Source organism: Podarcis cretensis (assembly GCF_951804945.1).
Source record: "Podarcis cretensis genome assembly, chromosome: 3".
Lineage (NCBI taxonomy): Eukaryota > Metazoa > Chordata > Lepidosauria > Squamata > Lacertidae > Podarcis > Podarcis cretensis.
Genome location: NC_137172.1, coordinates 86,187,175 through 86,208,361, shown reverse-complemented (window position 1 = coordinate 86,208,361; position 21,187 = coordinate 86,187,175). Strand labels below are relative to the sequence as shown.

The 21,187-nt window shown below is 41.0% G+C and overlaps 1 protein-coding gene and 1 long non-coding RNA gene across 4 annotated transcripts in view; one reads left to right on the top strand and one right to left on the bottom strand.

The window, feature by feature from the left end:
* The window catches only part of FILIP1 (filamin A interacting protein 1), a 79,870-nt gene extending 77,505 nt beyond the window's left edge, over window positions 1-2,365 (bottom strand). For all 3 annotated transcript variants that reach the window (XM_079970390.1, XM_079970392.1, XM_079970391.1), the window contains exon 1: window positions 1,939-2,365. The gene's annotated coding sequence lies outside the window, so the exon portion shown is untranslated. The remainder of the gene's footprint in view (window positions 1-1,938) is intronic.
* A 953-nt stretch (window positions 2,366-3,318) lies between these two features.
* On the top strand, window positions 3,319-5,938 carry LOC307212990. Its single transcript, XR_013837332.1, has 2 exons — window positions 3,319-3,452; window positions 5,763-5,938. It is a non-coding gene; the product is annotated as an uncharacterized lncRNA (long non-coding RNA).
* Window positions 5,939-21,187: the final 15,249 nt, after the last annotated feature.

Sequence of the window (21,187 nt, the reverse complement as noted above, 5' to 3'; positions counted from 1 at the left end):
AGAAATGCATTCACACAAAAGAGCAGTATTGAAAAGAAAAAGTTTCCCTTGCAGGTGCTAGCCAGTATTCTTTAAGGAATAGATACATATCAACATGGCTGACCTGTTCCATATGGATGGATGAAAGTTTTGTTCCTGGCGCTGTAGGGTGGAAGTTGATTATTTATTGGGTTGGGAGTAGGTGTGTCATAGTTCCTATTAGAGCAGGCCTAAGGCATGCACTAGAAGAAAGAGATAGACAGCTGCATGCATTCCTAAACATACTGACAAGAAGGGAAACCAAGACCATGAATAGGCACTGTAGATCATCTGGGTTCTAAATATTCAATTGATACATCTCTGGAAAATAAATAATGCACAGTACTTTTCTCATGACTTTTTGGAACTGTGTCTCATTCTTACTGTTTCATTTCTCTCACTGTTTTCTTAGCAGTTATGTTATCAGCCATAATTTATACCCATAAACAAAAATAACCACTTTTGAATCGTAACTTAGTGTCATGATCCTAAGTCCACTTACTGGAAACTTCCCAGTAAGTGAATTTAGGATCATGGCACTAAGATGTCATTTAATTGCTGGGATGGAATTCAGACTAGATGTGTTAATGATTGAAATATCAGATTATCATTTTATTTCTTTAGATAGTTAAATAAAGCAACAAATTATATATTCTTAGGACTGAACAAATCATCTGCATTGGGCACACAACAGAAAATTCTGTTACCGCATTCTTTTATTACTAGAAAAATCTTTTTTAAGAAACAGGAAGTATTTCAGGTAAATGTCAACACTTTCCAACAAGTTATGAATTATTCTTGCATTTATTTGTTTGCCTGATTTTTCTGTTGTTAGCTGGTTTTAGGCAGTTAATAGTTAGATAGGCGTGGTCATATGGGTATACAATCCTATCAAGTTGCGGTTCTTAAACACAATTGCTCCATTACTTATTTCCAGGGTTTATATGCTTCAACTAAGTTTTCAGTGTGGTTTACAAAAAGAAGATAAAATGCAAAAACACAAAATAAAATATGATAAACATATTTTTACAGAGTACTATCAGTTGCATGGAAGTAAGTTCCATGTACTCTGGAAGTAAATGTTTTTATAACTGGATTATTTTTTGTCATAGTAAAAAATAGAATGTGGGTTCTAGCAACGTGGTAACATTTTGAATGGTCAGTTCTCTGTAAAGATATATTTATACTTAAATAAATCCTGACATTGTTATGTCCAAAAATATCCTGTTTATGAATGCTCATGGAGTTATTCACACAGAGTAAACATTCAGACTGTGATTTAATAAGATAGATATTCTTGATAGCAGCAGCAAGACTTAGGACTATTGTCAAAAGGGCAGAACAAAATGTACCAGGTGTACAAAAGCACTTACAGGCTTGTGAAAAATAGATAGGTGAGCTAGAAAGCATCAGACAAGAGCCTCACAATTAATTCAGAATATCACAGCATGCCTACTTCATCCTGCTGACCAGCCAGTCTTCATTACTAGGTTTTATAGCTGTTGTGATACTAGCCCCAGCCAGTCTTCTTAAAATAAAACTTCATCTTAATGTGCCTTCTGACAGCATGTGCTTACACAAACATAGCTGATGCCTTTGTTATATTCCATGCCTCCATATCCCATCTCCTGTCCTATTATGGTTTTAGAATGTTGCTAGTTTGACAGATAGCATAAAAGAACGTGACAATTTTCCTGTACTGATAAAAGCAAAAAAAGACAGTCTTTTTATCTTCTCTTTTTTTTTTGTAAAGAGAGTGTCTCTCTTCTCAACTTTCCACATTAAGCAGAATGTTAAGCACAGAAGGCAAACACACACACACACACACACGCAAAAGAACCAAGGGAACATTCACAGACAAGAAGCAAAAACAATCATTCTCAATGAAAAACTCCACTGGAGAAGTCAATTCAGTCTTACCTGCCAAGTGGAAGAGAAGACCGAGTTGCCTTCCTTTTACAAAGACACTGTGATCTTGGAAGGCTTCAGGAATCTAGCTTGCATGACCAAGACTGAAGGTATTAATCAGGCCCAGAAGAACACAGAGACAGAAGCTTCCCCTCCCTTTCTTTCTAGATCTATCAGTGACTGAAGTAATGCAGGAAATAGGGAAGAGAGCAGAAGAGGAACGTAGTTCCTGTTAAGAGAAATACCACGCAGAAGAAACAGGAGGTACAGCCTCTCAGTTATGTTTCTCTCCCCCCCCCAGGCTTTTGTCTGAAAGCCTCTTTTGCTGTTGTTTTGCCCCCACCCACAACTGTTGCTCTGTGGTGCTAAGCTTTGGCAGTCAAGTTCTGAGATTGCATTTCCCCTCTCCTGGTCTCCTCTCACACTGTTCAGAGAGCAATGACTTCGTTGAGCTGAGCTCGTTCGTGCTATATTTAACCAGTGTTCTCAGCAAGTCAAGCCTGTCAACAGCTGAGAAGTTTGAAGCAGGCTTTGCCGAGTTCCTCAGCTGCTGAGTTATCAGTGGATATAGAACTGCACTCTATAGCTACCTCTGTATGTACATATGAAGGAACCTCACATTTTGCAGGAAGAGTCTTCTCGTGACTATAAACATGATCAAACACAAACAGGGTGTGCAATTCCTTTTATCCCTCAAAAAAGAATTGTGGCGAAGGGTCAGCAGGTCAACGTCATTTTAAAAATTATTTTGAGATTATTTTTTTAATAAAAAAAACATTTACAGGAAAATCGTCATGTGAAAAGCCAACAGTATTCATTAGAAAGCTATCACAAACCAGGACCTTTTAAGTAATCTGTCGCCAATTTTGAAGCAATTTAAACTATTTTGGTGTGTGGAATGCTAACAAGGCTCACATTAGGCACTTTGGCATTCTAGCATCCTGTTTACAGAATCCACTATCCTGGGATACAGCGCAGTGAATCAACTTCAATCCTTGGTTTGTTTACATTTGAAGGGTGAAGCGCAGGTCAGGGTGAGCTTAAGGAGAGACAGCACCCTTGGCAGAACCAGTTCTTGACTCCGCTTACTTTCAGCCTGCGATAAAGTGATCCCGTAAACAAACTGCAGGGTGTGTTGTTTTTTTAGCTCTGGTGGTTGGGGGCCATATTTGCACAGAACACTTGCAACGAACACTGAATGACCCAAGAAAATCAGCACAGTCTTTTGTTCTGTCCTGGGAATTACTTATCCATTTAGCTAGAAGGAGATGCTATCCTAAGGAGGATAACCTGAGGTAACAACATCTGAATCTTGATTGGGTGAACAAGCCTTAGCCCAGAGGTGAGGTCATAGTGGCCCTCTAGATGTTATTAAGATTACACCTCCCATCATCCCAGGCCCATTGTCCATGCCAGATGAGGCTGATGTTGGTTGCAATCCAATATCATCTGAAGGGCTACAGATTCTCAACAGCTGCCCCAACTGAAATAATACTAGAACAATGCTGTGTACCACTTGGGACAAGGTAGGGGCTTATGAACGAATGCATCTCCCTACCTGCTGCCTCAGGTTCTCTCCAAATGGAAAAATTAAATCTCAGGGAGAAAGGTTCTTACCAAACTTTAAGACTTGTCAGCTTTCCATGCACTGGAATATCCACTCACCAGGTCAGATGGTGGGCGAGGTTTCCGCCCCCGATGGTTGCTGTGGAGTTTTTTGTCTGGATTCCCACCAGAACCCATTTTTAAACTGATGTATCCCTATCCATTGCAGCCGTGGCATCACTCACCCCCCCAACCCCCCCCCCGTACTTCTATCTTTTCTTTCAGACTAACTGCTTCCTTTCTAGGTTCATGGACGTTGCTACGGTAGGATGATGGCTGCTGTTTTTCAGAGCTGGGAAGGAATTTCCCCTGCTCTGCAGATCTTGCCTTCTCTGTAGCAATTGTCACAACTTTGGTGGTTTTAGGCTTTGGGTGGAATCCATTTGTCCAATATTCAGTGAGCAGGTGATGCGGTGACTCGCTCCTTCTGCAGCGGCGATATTAGGGTTACCCGTTAAAGGGGTCTTGAGGGGAGTCTGTGGCCACAAGCGCACAGTGCTGGGCTATAGTACTCTCCTCAGCTGTGTGGATAAAGGGGGCCAGCTGTGTGATCACACATTTTGCAGTGTCCCTGAATTCCTGACCCTGTCTAGCCTCAGATCTCCAGCAGGGGGCTGAGAGGGATACACGCCCAATGCCTAAGCCAAGGTTTCCTACATCTAACTCTGATACAACTTCTGCTTCATAGCTTCCAACCTACCTACAGCTCAGTCCTGGCAGTTGCCTTTGCCTTGATGGACCTTGTTGACAGAGAGAGACTTTTTTGTTGGAAAAGAACAAAGAATTACATAGTTGCTGATTGTTTAGTATTCCAGCCCACTGCTCAGCGCAGGATCTGCAGTGAAGGATACCACTAGATATCTGCCAAGACTCAGCTTAAATGCCTCTCAGGAAGGAGCGTCCACCACCACCCAAGTCTACTTCATTGTTGAGCAGCCCTTACTCTTAGAACATTCCTCTAATGCTGAGCTGAAATCTTTCCTGTATCTTCCAACCTCTGGAGCAACAGAGAACACAAGCCCCTCACTCCCAATCTCCTGTATTGGAAGACCTCTACTGTGTTGTTCTCCCTTCTTCATTTCCTCTTCTCTAGGCTAAACATCCCTTACGTTGCTTTCTGAAATAGATGATGGTCCTTCTTCAAATCCTTAATGTGATCTGATATTCCATTTATCTTTCACATCCTGCTGTTTCTGGGAAAAGAATGTCCCTTCCATCTGCCAGTGAAACAAAACAGCTGCCTATTATAACATGCTGCCTCATAATTAGCCTCCTTGCTTTGTCCAATGATAAGGCTAGTCTTGAATAAATCACTACTAGCAGGGAGATTGTCTAAAATACTGCAAACCACAACTGACTCATTCTGGGACAGGTGCCCCTCCAAATGCATGGGCTACTCAGATTAAATATTTTGTGGACAGCAGCCATAGGCTTAGCTACGAATATTTCAATGGGAGATGAGAAATAAATAGCTTGGTGCCAATGTCCTTTACCTCAGAAGGTATGTTGTTATGATTGCACTCGGGTTACCTCACCCTGCGGTACTGCAGCGCTTGGCAAGGGCTGAAAATTTAGGCTGCTCTTAAAGTTTTGTATGAAACACAGTTCAATATCTGTAGAGGAACAGGACTGCTCAAAAGGGAACATATTTGGTGCACTCTCTCTCCATTTGCTTCTGTTATTCATTGACTATCCTCATTCCTAATCTATAATTACTTATGACCTGGTTGTGACATGAATATCTTGATATCCACTGACAAAACTGAATTGTTCAAAGGCAGTGCAGTCAGCAGATGCCAGTGCAAGGTTCTAACGGGGAACAGAGAAGAATGGCCTTTAGATTACTCTTAGGAGCAAAATCTATTTTGCACAGGTATTTGTTAACTTATTTAAGAAATAGCAATAGATGGGCTGCTGAATTCTGGGCAAACAAAAATTTCAGGGCTTTTTTTCTTTTTTAACTTTTTTTATTAGAAATTTCAACACAATAGTTTTAACAAAAATACATCATCCACATTGTTTTTCCCCTCCATTTCCCCCTCGCCTCCCCCCTAAACAGAAAACCCAACCTCCCACCCCACCCTCCGACTTCCCTCACCTCCTTTCTCTGGTTTCTCAACACATATTTCTATCTGCATGTTATAAAATTGTAAAGATCCTCAAATTATCTATCTATATATTACAATAAAGAGTTTGTGAATGTTTATTCATCAGGGCTTTTTTCCCCCAAGGAAACCCCATGTATACTGCTGTGCAGAATGCCGATTCCTTCAGAAGTCTCAGCCCTCAAATAAGGATGGATAAATCTGACCATTTTTATTTCTCTTGGTTTCTTGTTTTCTCGATCTTCAATTCAACCCATTTCCACATTAGTCTGTGATTTTATTAAAGGTCTGCACAAAACTTACATTTCCATGTACATTCATCCTAATAATTCTGCAAGCAAATCTCCACCATATCATGCATTTTCTGTGCGCTTCCTCCATTACGTCTTTTGGGTGGAGAACTGCATTGCAAAATTTGGAGAAGTGCAAATTTTTAAAGTTTGAGTTTATCCACATTTACCTTTTGCCCCATGCTTAACAAACACAGGTCCACGCTTTAAAGCTCAATGTCCCGATGCTCTGTTTTTCACCCTGGAGTGTTCCCCTTGAAAACCTGCTCTTTAAAGCTGAAGTGCAACAAATGGCAATTCAGGTTATCCATGGATTTGCTTTTTGCTCCAATTTAGGTTTTCATGGTGAAAAGCTTTGGGGCAAAAAATAGAGCTTTAAACATGAAACTTTAAAGTGCAGACCGTACCTGGAAAGCACAGAGGAAAGGTAAGTGTGGATAAACCCATACAGTGGTGCCCTGCAAGACGAATGCCTCGCAAGACGGAAAATCCGCTAGACGAAAGGGTTTTCCGTTTTGGAGGTGCTTCGCAAAACGAATTTCCCTTTGGGCTTGCTTCGCAAGACGAAAATGTCTTGCGAGTTCCTGCGGGTTTTTTTCCCTTCCCCCCCCCTTTTCCTAAGCCGCTAAGCCGCTTATCAGCTGATCCGCTGATAAGCCGCTTAACAGCTGATTGCTAAAAGCCGCTAAACCGCTAATAGCGCTAATCCGCTAAGATGTCAATGGGCTTGCTTCGCAAGACAAAAAAACCGCTATACGAAGAGCCTCACGGAACGGATTAATTTCGTCTTGCGAGGCACCACTGTAGTTGCATTTTGGTTTGTGTCCCCCCTAAATCAATAAAATCCAATAAAGATACATAGCTAACTGTTATGTACTGAGTTGAATAGGATCCAAAATGCAGCAGTCTGATTGGCCCTAGAACAATAGGCTCCAGAATGCAGCAGTCTTATTGGTCCACAGGAGCCACCCAATCCAGCTCCAAGTGGAAGTGAATCCGCAACCTGATTGGCTAATTCCGGGATTCACCTGTAGGCCAATCATGTGGGGCCCATTATGTAAATAATGTATATAAAGCAGACATTCTGGGGGAACTTCCATTCCTCCTCACCACTATGAGCTGAATAAAGAGCATGAAATCCACTCTCGACTCCGAGTATATTTCACTAACTCAGGTTCTGCCCTCCTAAGAAAATGCTCCCCTCCCCCGAACAAAAATCCTGGCTACACCCATGTTTGTGTCTGAGCACAGATTAGGTAGGTTCACTTCAGTGCAATTTTTCTAGAAAAAGAGGTGCTGGAACTCACCAAGAACACCTCCCTTGTTCTCTTATAATGGCAATGGCACACACCTGAGAGGTGCCAGAACTGAGTTCCAGCGAGTTCCAGCTGAAAGAAAGCCTTGGTTCACAGTAAAGTGCAAACTCAATTAATTTATCCCCTACCCTCTGCCAAGTGCAGATGATAAACCACACTCCCGAACAATAGTCAGCATCCCTCTAAGCAAAAGCCACGTCCCTCTGAGCAAAAGGGGTTGTAGGCACCAGTTCTTGGGGGTATGGGTGTCAGGTATAGAAATATAGAGCTTTTGACACCAACAAGCCTACACAATATTCTTCCTATGCCTACTCGTCCAAATGGCACATTGGGGTTAGCCAAATCAGTGAGGGTGACACAATCCAAAACAGTGTTATGTGAGACCTTTGCTTAAACTTATTTGCCTGCTATCTTTTCTCCAATTTTTGGTTTATGACTATGAGGTAAGCAATTGTCCAAACCACCGTCTTGTTCATAGGGTGTAGGCAACATGGTGTATTCCGTCCTGAGACTTCTCTCTCAGTCTAGATAGTATTCAACAAAACTCGACAGAGCTCTCATACATAGATATATTGAAGAGAATCAAGACACATGTAGAAATATAACATTCCAACAGGCTGTTATTTATGGAGTTCATGGAGTAATGTAAGAATGAGCAGTGCTTTTTTCTTTAAAAATGTGTAGGGGTACTCTTATTTTCCTACTCATATTGAAATACTGCCCCTCAATGAGGCCAAACTTAGATTCACAAAATGTTTAGGGTTATGTGTACCCCTGCGTCCCCCCAGAAAAAAGCACTGAGAATGAGTATACCTGGTATGCAAGAACTAGACTGCCTCCCATCAGCCGTAGCTAGGCTGCCCAATGCTTAGGGATGATGGGTATTCTTATTCATAGCATCTAAAGGGCATCATGTTGGCCAACCCTGCATTAATTGTAAGTGCCCTGGAGCAGGGCATTAATAATGTCTGTTTTTAGTACAGTTCCTAACATACTTTTGATATCTAATATATATGAAACAGCTAGAACAGTGGTCATGGTGGTCATAGCTGCAGCAGTATAATAATGGAGTAAGGCATACATACTGAGCCACAGTCCAGGCAAAATCAACTTCCAGTTTCACTACAATCAACAACAGGACAAAAACTCAATTATCTCTAGACTAGATGGAGGCCATTTAACATAGAATGCTTTTCTATCAGCACAGTAATGGAAAAAAGTATGATATCATGTAGAGCACTGTATATTTCATTTCCGGCAATGTTGTCTAAAACAATGCAGGCGAGATCATTATTTAAGTCCCATTGATTTCAGTGGGGAGAAGTGAATGCATGTTGAAATCTCTTTCACTGAAATCTTCGTTCCAGGCAGTTTCGTTAGCTGCATTAACAATTCGAAATGGACAATTGGCTAATTTCTAATTCCTGCAGTTTTTCCTGTGTAGCAACACAGGAAACTGGTGCCCCAATAAACAAAAGATTATGTGGAAAGTGTGAAGGGAGATTGGTGGCTATAAATTACTCACAGTATACTCTGGTGCTGTTAAGAAGCAGACCTCAGCAGGATTACGCTATCACAAATAGTTTTAAGGATTGTAGAATAGTCCAGATTTAGGAAAGCAACCATTATTCAACAGCTGATATATGGTTCTGCACATGTGGTTTTAAAATTATTATTTTAAAATCATTTTTAAAGTCATAATTACCTAAGCTGACATTGTTTTCATTTTTGCTTGATGCCTGTAAATGATTTTAAAATATCTAAATACTGAGAGGTGTGTGTGTGTGTTGTGTGACTTAAGTAATAATAATAATAATAATAATAATAATAATAATAATAATAATAATAATTTATTATTTGTACCCCGCCCATCTGGCTGGGTTTCCCCAGCCACTCTGGGTGGCTTCCATAAAAACCAAAAATACACTAAAATATCACAGATTAAAAACTTCCCTGAACAGGGCTGTCTTCTGAATGTCAGGTAGTTATTTATCGCTTTGACATCTGATGGGAGGGCGTTCTACAGGGCAGGCGCCACTACCGAGAAGGCCCTCTGCCTGGTTCCCTGTAGCTTTGCTTCTCGCAATGAGGGAACTGCCAGAAGGCCCTCGGCACTGGACCTCAGCATCCGGGCAGAACGATGGGGGTGGAGACGCTCCTTCAGGTATACTGGGCCGAGGCCATTTAGGGCTTTAAAGGTCAACACCAGCACTTTGAATTGTGCTCGGAAACGTACTGGGAGCCAATGTAGATCTTTCAAGACTGGTGTTATGTGGTCTCGGCGGCCGCCCCCAGTCACCAGTCTAGCTGCCGCATTCTGGATTAGTTGTAGTTTCCGAGTCACCTTCAAAGGTAGCCCCACGTAGAGCGCATTGCAGTAGTCCAAGCGGGAGATAACTAGAGCATGCACCACTCTGGCGAGACTGTCCGCGGGCAGGTAGGGTCTCAGCCTGCGTACCAGGTGGAGTTGGTAGACAGCTGCCCTGGATACAGAATTGACCTGCGCCTCCATGGACAGCTGTGAGTCCAAAATGACTCCCAGGCTGCGCACCTGGTCCTTCAGGGGCACAGTTACCCTATTCAGGACCAGGGAGTCCTCCACACCAGCCCGCCCCCTGTCCCCCCGAAACAGTACTTCTGTCTTGTCAGGATTCAACCTCAATCCATTAGCCACCATCCATCCTCCAATCGCCTCCAGGCACTCACACAGGACCTTCACCGCCTTCACTGGTTCTGATTTGAAAGAGAGGTAGAGCTGGGTATCATCTGCATATTGATGGACACCCAGTCCAAACCCCCTGATGATCTCTCCCAGCGGCTTCATATAGATGTTAAAAAGCATGGGGGAGAGGACGGAACCCTGAGGCACCCCACAAGTGAGGGCCCAGGGGTCTGAACACTCATCCCCCACCACCACTTTCTGAACACGGCCCAGGAGGAAGGAGCGGAACCACTATATGACAGTGCCCCCAGCTCCCAGCCCCTCTAGACGGTCCAGAAGGATGTTATGGTCGATTGTATCAAAGGCCGCTGAGAGATCCAGCAGAACTAGGAAACAACTCAGTAGATGTTTTGATGTAAAAATTAAGACCAGTATTTCCCCTTTCCAATTTACAACACTCAGATCTTGGTTAGGGCTGAAGTCCCTCAGCAGCATGTATCTTCAGGAAAATTACCCCCCCCCCAAAAAAAAAAATATGGGATCCTCTCCAAACCTGGATCCTTAATTTGGAGGTTCAAACTTAATGGGACTTATATCTTTCACCCTGACTCAACTAAGGCTAGGGTAAGTCCCAAATAAGAGGTGTGGTCAGATGAGGCAGGGGGAGACAACCGTATTCCAAATCCCATTCAGCTAGGTCATGTGACCTCAGGATTAGAGAAGCCGCCCTCCAAGAATCCTGGAAGCTGTAGTTTACCCTTTACAGAGCTACAATTCCTTCACCCTTCACAAACAACATTTCCCAGGATTCTTCAGGGGAAGTTAATGCTTTAAATGTATAGTGTGTATGCAGCCTAGTTCACTGGAACTTGTAGACTATATCTGTTTAAATGAGGGCTTAACTATTTGCAGTTTGAGAATATTAAGAAAGAAAGAAAACAGCCTGAAGATTGGAGCTTGCTGGAAGTGGTAGCAGCCAAAACATTTCCATCTGGCAGAAGCAGCTTGAGAACACACTAAGGTGTGTGAACTGATGTTAATTTGGGAGTTGTACTAGAGTTATCAAGATAACTCAAAAGTTTGACACGTTTTTGCTTGGCTTGTAATAAAGGTTTTACCTGCAGTTTAGGTTATTGTTGCCTCTGGGATTAGATCCTATTTTAGAAGCTTCTGAATGATATTTGTCTAAAATGATGAATCATGTTCACATCTATAAAATCCACTCGGGAATAGCTTAGTGTTATGAGTAATATATTTCCTTGATTGCTCATATCTAATATTTCTCATCAATGCAATATCAGCTTGCTGCCTTTTAACCAATAGCCCCCAAGAGAGCAAGTTGATATATTAAACAGTTTTATTATTTTACATATATGAGCAGAACATTTTACTTATTACACTAGATGAGACACGATTTAAAAAAGAGGTTCAGTCAGCTCCTTTACACCTGAAGCCCTTTGAGGGCTTCTCTGTGTTGAGCTTCATAGAATTTGGATCCAAAATAAATTAAGCAAAAAACCACACACACCAACCCACTCACTGTACAGGCTCAATAAAACAGGAGAATATACCATAAATAACAGTTTCCCATGCACCATGAGTAATACAGAACAAAATGAAGAAAAGACAGATTAATGACTCAGATTACGAAATGAGCTATGAGAGAATCGTTCAAGAATTCTTAATACTCCCATCAGTTTATTGTTACTTAAAAATAACATAAAGCAACTATTTAGATATTCATGCCAAAGAGCAACAAAGGTGTTAGGCTCAAGCCAAGTGGAGTCCAATAACCAATAGGTTTCTGGGGTCATATTCTTATCATTCACCAAAAACACTATTATAAAACTTTAAAAGTCATGGCTTTCCCCAAAGAATCCTGGGACACATAGTCAGTTAAGGTTCCCCTAATCACTCACAGTACCCTTTACAAACTAGTTCCCAGGATTCATTGGAGAAAGCCTTAGCTGTTGGCAGTGGTATAAGAGTGCTTTAAATGTATTGTGTGGGTGTAGGCTATATTTATCCACACCTGAGGGAGGATAGGAGGTCACAGATATGGAGCTGAGAAGAGCCAAGGAGAGGGCAAATGTATTTATGAGATCAGGAATGTTGCAAACATGCCCAAAAGCTCAAGGAAAGGGTTTGAACATGGATTAACTTCTCCAGCTGCACTGGCAATGTGATCTTCTCCATAGGAGAAACAGTTCAGTTTCACTTCCGCTAGCACAGTACTAGCAACCTTTGTGGTTTTTACAGCTAGAATTTTTTAACACATCACTTTTAAGTGTGGACTCCAAGCTTCCTATTTTTTGTTACTTGTTTACTATGTGACCGAAACAGTTGTATTTTCACCTTCAGTTCCCTTGGCTCTCCTAACTATCTGACACATACCACAGAGAGATGAGATGCTGAAGCTTCAATCCTATTTCAACACTTGTTGAATTCATTGCCAAGCACCAGTGTAAAGTAGTCTACTCCTGAGACCATCCAAAATTCTCTTGCCAAGTTATCGAATTTCTGTAGTCTAGTGAGAACACATTTTTGTTCCTAAGTCAGTCTTTCCTACAAGTCACTCCTGCAAAGTGAGTTTTCTTTACCTACTGAAAGATGCAGTGCGTCCTAATTTACCATTGATGATACTAAAAATCAGTAATATTTCTCTGACAAGGATCAAACTTTTGTAAACTGTGTTTGAAACGTTCAAGGTTTGGAGAGGATTACAGGGTATTGGTATGTGTGGAATAATGGGTACTTTTTGAGAGCAGCAGAAAAATATGGTGCTGTGATACCCTATCTAGGTATATGGTGTGTGGCTATATGGAACTTGGTGTGTTTTTTAGGCACCATAGGCACTTGCTCCAGGGGACAAAGGCTCTTTGGGCACCCTCAATCTTTTTTTTATGCCCCCCCCATTGTTGAGGCTGAATGCAGAGTCGGAAGCAGAGTGATGTCTGGATGTTGTGTGACGTTACATTGGGCTCCCTCAATGTACTTTGGAATATGGTGCCTCTGTTAGGACCAATAGTTGCCTTTTCATAACTACTGCTCCTGGCTGACTCCATATAACTGCAGCTACAGTCGTAGTTCCTCTGTCTGAGCCACTGCTCTCGCTGCCTTGCCTGCCTAGACTGCTTGCTTCAGAATCTGACCCCACCTAGTCCTCAGCCATAGTGCTCAGCCATGTTACATGACTCTTTTCAACTCTCATTTGTCTGCTTAGAACTGGACCCGCAGTTGTGGCCTGCCTTGGAGCCCAGCCAAAGCCTGATAGGGAGTCAGACTCCTATTATTATTATTATTATTATTATTATTATTATTATTATTTCTATACTGCCCTTAATGCGAGGATCACAGGACAGTTTACAATATAACATGTTCCATGAGTGTTAAACTCCCGTTAGAGCATTTTTGTTCTTTCATTAAGGCCAACCAAATTACTGCCAGTATTTTTACATGTGGGAAATATATAACATGCAAGAGCTAACTGACAGTAACCGTCTTTTGTGCTGTCCCCAGAGTTGTCTGGAGGAAAATCATGCCTCCATGGGGAAAACAATCTGTGGGAGATCGTGGAGGAATGCCAGATACTTTTATAAATTCCAGTCAGATAACTAATCCCCAGTTTAAAAATTGGCTGTGCTCCCCTATACCAAATAATACATGATCAGTGGGTTGCAAAAATAACCTAAAGTTATAACTAGTATTTCAAAGATTACATATGATGTCACTTGCAAATTGCATTCCTTTCCCAACTTTTCAAATTAAGTCCTGTGGCTTGATCTTAAACTTGGGTCAGCTGACATAAATTAACTCTGCTCTCTCTCTTGCATCAATCAAAGCCAATGTAAATAAGGAGCAGCACCACAGTGCAGAATGCTAGAATGCCATAAAACAGCCCTGGTTATCTTTGGAATGTTTATTGAGTCACCACCTAGTCCTGTTTATGCCAGATTTCATACCATTACCTCACATGTTGTATTTTGAAAAGCTAAAATTAGCAACTGCGCATCAGGAGGATTTGGGTTCATTCCCCCAGGTCATGATCTATCTCATAGACCAGGGGTACCCAGAAAGTTGCTTCCAAGATGTTGTTGGACTACAACTCTCATCATCCGTGGCTATTGGCCATATTGACTGGGGCTGGTGGGAACTGGAGTCCAGCAATATCTGAAAGGTACCATGTTGGCTACCCCTGGCATGGACTTTATAGCCTTCTTTTCACTAAGACTTCTCTTGGAAGTCATTTGGAAATAGCAATGTGCAACTTTTGTTTTGTGTCCAAAGTAACTGTTTTGTGGGTCTGCCACTTGAGTGAAGAGGAAATTATGTCCACTTGTCAAATTGAGCTTAAGAAGACACTACCCCCTCCCCATTAAATTTTAGTGAATTCTAATTACTACTGCTAATTGAATTGCTTCCTTTTGTTTCCATCTCCACTGCTGCTGCTGCAATCCTAGGTATTATTAGCTGCATCCAGTGGGACTTCTCAGTAAACATGATTAGGACTGGGCTGCAAATCCCATTGATTTCTTCTTCTAATCCCATTAATTTCCATTAATTGTGCTCACTCCATATGGATCAGCTGCAGTACAACTATACGTTTGGGGATATCAAAATTCTTGTTAAGGCTTTCCTTTACCAGCGTCCAAAGCTTACAAAACAATGCCACCTCGTGGTGCTCTATTGAAATGTGTTCATTTGATTTGCAATCTTATGGAGGGTGACTTGGAAACGAGTCGTGCTGTGTTTGGTTGTGCGTACCACCATATAACCATGCGCAAGATTTAAGCATAAGAAAGATTTGTCATTCCTTATACCAAACTATTATTAAACTAACATTTTAAGTTGTTTACTGTGCTATCAGTATTTCCCACTTTAAAATAGGACCCAAACTGCTGAAATTTGTATATATTTTGTGGGGGGGGGGGGAGAGAGAGAGAATTCTCAGTCAAATGTTCTTCATTAAATTTTTGCATACACTTTAATTTTTGTTAGTATTCACAATTATGGATACATTATATCTATGTGTGTGGACAAAACACCAATACATAGAAGTGAACCTTCTATGCAGCTGTACACCTTGTAATCTATAAGTTGAACATAGTCCACTAGCCATAAATGGCTGTGTTATTTATTACATTTACACCACACCTTTCCTTTAAGGAGCTGAAAGTTGTGGACATTGTTCTCCTCATCCTCATTTCATCCTCACAATAATCCTGTGAAGTAGGTTTAGGTTAAGCTATGCTGATGCGTCATCAGAGTCTTGATAAACACCCAGGTTTTGCTGCTTGCTGGGGCCTGCTCCCCAACCCCACCAAAATAAGAGGTTGACAAGTACCTGGTAGGCTACATACAATACATATATTTATTAATATGTTGCAGGTTTTGCTTCGCAGTTCAAAATAGAATCTTGTTCTGAGGCTAAGGCCACGTGACTTCTGAAGCAGGCTGCAGCACTAAGAACACAAGAACATAGCAAGAATAGGCCAGATCAGGCCAATGGCCCATCAAGTCCATCATCCTGTTCTCACAGGTGGCCAACCAGATGTCTATGGGAAAGCTGCAAGCAGAATTCAAGCACAAGAGCACTCTCGTCTCCTGTGGTTTCCAGTATAGCTGCCTCCAGCTGTGGAGGCAGAGCATAGCCATCATGCCTAGGAGCCATCGATAGCCCTCTCTAGTATTCTTTAAAAGCCATCTAGGTTGGCAGTCAACCCTGTGGGAGCGAGTTCCATGGTTTAACTATGTACTGCATGAAGGGGGACTTTCTTTTATCTTGCAGCATTCAGTTCACTGGATGTCCATGGGTTCTAGTGTAATGCAAGAGGGAGAAGAACTGTTCTCTATCCGCTTTCTCAATAATTTTGTAAACTTCTATCATGTCACCACTGACTTTTTCTATAAACTGAAAAGTCCCAAATGTTGTAACCTTTTGGTTGCCCTTTTCTGAATCTTTTCTACATCTAGGATATGGCAAAGGCAGCCAAAGTTGTTTTTTTTTAAAAAAAAAATGAGCCACAATCTATATTAGCATATAGCAACCAGAACTGTTTACAGTATTCCAAATGTGGTGGCATAATGATATCGATGGAAATAACATCAGTTTGTTCTACATGGCACATTCCTTGTTTCGAATGCCTTTGGGCAGGACACCTTTCATTAGCTGCTCTCCCTCATTGAGTCTACTTCCTAACCAGCTGCTTCTCTTCTTCCTCATCACTGCTATCACCTGCTTCCTGGCTTGCCAGGCAGACAGCCAATGAGCACACAGACAACGGCATCTCCTCCCCACCTTCTCACCCCTCACCAATGTTTGGACCAGAGAGAGAGAGAGATGGTTAAACAAGCTGGTGGCAACAGAGAAGGAACAGGTCTGGTGGCGTTCTTGTCAGTGACATGTTGGGATGTGAGCCCCCTGGCACATGCTCAGCCATGCCAACCTTTGATGCCAGCCATGAACATGTTCATATATGTCGCATGGACCCAGGAATGTTAGAAAGCGTCTCACGGGGGACTGCTTAGGATTAGAACAGGCTTCCTCAAACTTGGCCCTTCAGATGTTTTGAGACTACAATTCCTATCATCCCTGACCACTGGTCCAGCTAGCTAGGGATCATGGGGAGTTGTAGGCCAAAAACATCTGGAGGGCCGAGTTTGAGGAAGCCTGGATTAAAACAAGTATAATATCATCTGACAGACCTGAAATGGAATCTTGAGCATAGGTTTCATAGAAATAAATACAGCAACACAGCTTTGGAGTGTGCTGCATGTGGGCCAAATAACAGATTTCAGAAAGCCTAATAGGCTGGAAACACACATAAGATTTTTCAGGGCTGGAAATTGTATGATAGCATCATGTCACCATCCACAATCCAAGTATATGCATTTTTAAAAATATCTTAGGCTCTAGTTAAACTGCTTATACAGGTTTTCCGCATAATTATCACTAACCAGAGAGAGAAAAACCCTGATTCCTCATTTCTTAAAGAAGCTCTAGGGTTATTTTTTTTAAGAGGCAAAATAAGCTGTATACTTCTCAGTCCAGTTATCCTCCAGCTATTTAAAGCATTTTTTAAAAAATGTGCTTCCCATCTCTAGCAGCAATAGCACCTGCAATTAAAAATCTTAGCTATCAAAGCTATCAAAGTTAGCTATCAAAGTTGGACTGAAGCTTGAGCCACTCAAGTGGTAAGGATGTTGTTTGGGATGATGGCTTGCCCCTTGTTTTCATTACCAAGCAGGTGTTCAGAACAGGACACAAGTAACGCTGCTCCAGGTGGATATTGTTCCCAGTGAGCATGTTGCAGTGACACAGCACAGGTTCACCGTCAGCAGCCAGCATCGCCAGGTGCAGCCCAGTAATTTTATACAAAGTTACTGTGCCACAGTGGATTAGCCAGGAAGAGGGCATGGGAACAAGACATGAGATCTCCTTGTGGCTTCCCCATCCTGTTGTGCTTCAGACAATGTGTGGCTATTCTCCATACTCACCCTCTTTCTGTTATGATGCATATAAAAGCTAAGTCACAGCAAATGCTTTTAAGTGTCCTTTTCAAAGCACAAAATTATCCAAGAATACACAGGTCCTTGACCCTTGCTGTGCATCTTTGGCCAATTATCTCTAGTGAGTTCTGTCTCTCGCCACCCACATCAATACCAGAAATTGCATTCCTGTGATTTGATAGCATGCGAAACAATCCTTAGAGCATAGAAATTAGATCTTAGGATAGGGTTGCCATAGGCTCAGAATTTCCTGGACATAGGCGGTATGCAGCCCTTGTAAACAGTGTCTAGATGGAAACTGCCGGAATGTTCAAGAAAATCTGGACATATGGCGGTCCATGTTGGTAGTGTAGAGTTTGGCGATTTTCATTTAAATATAGCTCAAAGACTTCTTCTTCTTTTTTTTGAAATTTCGCTCCAGAACTTTGCCCCCCCCCCCCCAAAGCAACTCAACAACTTTGGCCAAACTTTTGTGTCCGGATTTTTACTTTTTGAAATTTGGCAGCCTTATCTTAGAATTTAAAGTGAATACTCAATTTGCACATATTGGTTTTTTGTTAGTTTGTTTTTAAAATAGGAACAGTTATTGTCAGAAGTAACTGCAGCCCTTACACAAACTTCCTCTTTCATATCCATGGCTCTTTCTTCATGTTGTAAGAAATGTGACAACACAAAGATTTGTTTACTTCAGCAACTAAACAATTTAACTCTTATTTTGCTATACTTTGCTAAAGCGCTTTCTGAAACATAGGAAGCAATATGCATTTTTAGAATCGGAAGTTTATTCAACACTAGTACTGCAATGAAAGCAAAGTATAAAAATGCTGTAACACATAACTATGTGCAAATGAACTATCAATGCCATTACATAAAACCCAAGGCATTAAATACTGTTACTTTATAGCAATGGCGTAAAGCTTAAATCTCAAAGATAATATTGTCATACTGAATAGTATCTACTCAGAAATGGCTGAATGAAAGTGTCTTACCAGAGCTATAGTGATATTCTTCCAAAACTGTCCTGGCATTCTTAGTGAATCCTGAGTCAAATGAAATAAAATTTATACAGTCAATCCATCTGAAATGTAATTAGAGTCAAATTCTGAAGGATATGTTAACACACTGCAGTAAACACAAAAGTACTAGCATTTCGGATGTTTATCAACTGGTCTGTGAGTCTGAAAGAATTCTTTTATTCTCTTTAAGAGTGGGCTGTACTGTCTGCATCCAAACTATGCATAATTTTATCTTATATTGAATTCTGAAAACTGCAAATAAAGCACTGCTCTTAACAGAAGGCGTAAAATGTGCACCGAATAAATGTTTCACATAATTAAAGCATTCTTGATATGTTTATTAAGCTTTTTATCATGAAAACCTTGGAAACAGTAAGACAGATGGATACGCACAGTATTAAGGAATTTTCAGTGCAGAAAACAGAACAGATATGAGAACAAGCATCTAGCTGCATATGATTCTAATACAATGCTAATGATTTGTAAGGTTTATTCTTTTATCATCACATTTTCAATGGCTGCCAAATAGCTACCAGGCCCTGTTCAAATTCTTATTACTGATGTACAAAATCCATGAACATTTCAGGACCATGTAACCTAAGGAACCATCTGCCTCTACCTGTATAGACCCAAAAGATCACTTACATAGATCATCTCGGGTAGTTTTACTCATGGCACCACATCCTACAGAACTATCATAGGACGGTGACCTAAAAATGCCATTTTCCACCATTGTCCCTGTGTTCTGGAATGCCCTTCCCTCTGCCATACATGAAGCATCATCCATTAGCTACCTGCTTGTAATGACCTATCTTTTTGTCCAGAATTCCCTGACCTACAAGTCAACCTTTTTATTACTGAATTCCTGTTTCTACAGTACTGTTAAACTGTTTTTATGTTGTGTTTTTGTATGCCACTTAGAGATATTAAAATATGAAGCGATTTAGAAAAGCTTTTATATAAATAAATGGATTTATATCTCATAATTCCTCCAAAGTCTTCCCATAACCAGTTTCTCCTCAAAACAACCCTGTGAGGTAGGTTAGACTGTGACTGGTGCAAGACACTGATTGGTCCAATGTTACCCAGTGAGCTTCATGGCTGATTCAGGATTTGCATCCTGATCTTACAGATCCTAGTCTAATTGCTCTGACCACTAAACCTTACTGGCTTATCAAAACAGAGGTTTGTGCTCAATTAATAAAGTTCAACAGGTAGGGAGACTGAGCTGGGCACCTTTGATCCGCACAAACATTTACCCACCATCTGTTCTTGATTCAGACATTCTGGTGTTTTTTTTTTATAATAATTTTTATTAATTTTCCAATTTTAAAACAAAACAACAACAACATAAAAACATCAACCAATACAAACAAACACACAAATATAAATTCTTAACCTCATTTTCATACGCCTCCTTTCTCGGACTTCCCCATACCTCACCCTTTTTGCATCCTTATTTTACAGTTTTTCAGCAACCCTTTTAGCCAATTAAATTTAAGTTTGTTATCTTTCTCAATTTCACCTTAAATCCTCAAACATTTTCAGCTGCAATTCTGCATCTTCCTTCCCCTTGACATTTTAGCACTCATCAATATTGTGACAGTTCTTAAGATAAGCTTTGAACTTCTTCCAGTCTTCCTCCACCGTCTCCTTCTCTTGGTCACGGATTTTGCCAGTCATTTCTGCCAATCCCATAAAGTCAATCACTTTCGTCTGCCATTCTTCCAGTGTGGGGAGTTCTTGTGTCTTCCAATACTTTGCTAGAAGGATCCTTGCTGCTGTAGTGGCGTACATAAAAAAAGTCCTATCCTTCCTTAACACCAATTGGCCGACCATGCCCAAGAGGAATGCCTCTGGTTTCTTGTGAAAAGTACATTTAAGTACCTTCTTAATTTCATTATAAATCATTTCCCAGAAGGCTTTAATCTTTGGGCAGGTCCACCAAAGGTGAAAGAAGGTACCTTCAGTCTCATTGATTCAGACATTCTGGAGGAATTATACCAACAGCCTGGCATAATAAATAAATAAACGAGCACAATCCGTTTAGTGACCATGGACAAAAACACTGCAGTTTAAGTAGGACATATTTGTCAAAAAGAGAGCAAAAGAATTACAGCATGAAAAAAATACACCAAAAAAAATCATTTCTATTTCTAGCTAGCTTACCACTCTGTTCATCTTGGAGCTGAAAAATGCTCAATAGCACCCCTAGATATCCTTTGTTCAATTAAGCTAGCTACTCTACTATTATTTCATTCATTACTGTATTCCTCATCAGTCCAGAACCGATAAATAAGCAGAGCAAAATGACAGTTATAAGTTATTTTGAAAATTTTAATTTGTCGGAAACCATCATTTATTTTTTACACTGGAAAGGTGGGGTTATAGGTTTTCTCAGATCAATCATCTCCTCTTAAATGGGGAAGCTACATTCAGCCAGCTCGTGGGCACAGAAAAATGATGCTTTAAAAAGTTACACAAGCTCAGTGATGTTTATCACAGTGTGTAAACAATCCCTGAATATTGGCCATGCATGCTGAAACCTACCCTGTCCATTAAAATAAAAAAGGAAAGCATATTAGGAACATAGAAAGTTGCCTTATGCCAAGTCAGACCATAGGTCCCTCTAGTTAAATACTGTCTACACTGGCTGGTAGCAGCTCTCCAGGGTTTCAGATTAAAGGACATTCTCAACCCTGCCTAGATATGTCAGGCTGAATGCCAATCTCTCTCTCTCTCTCTCTCTCTCTCTCTC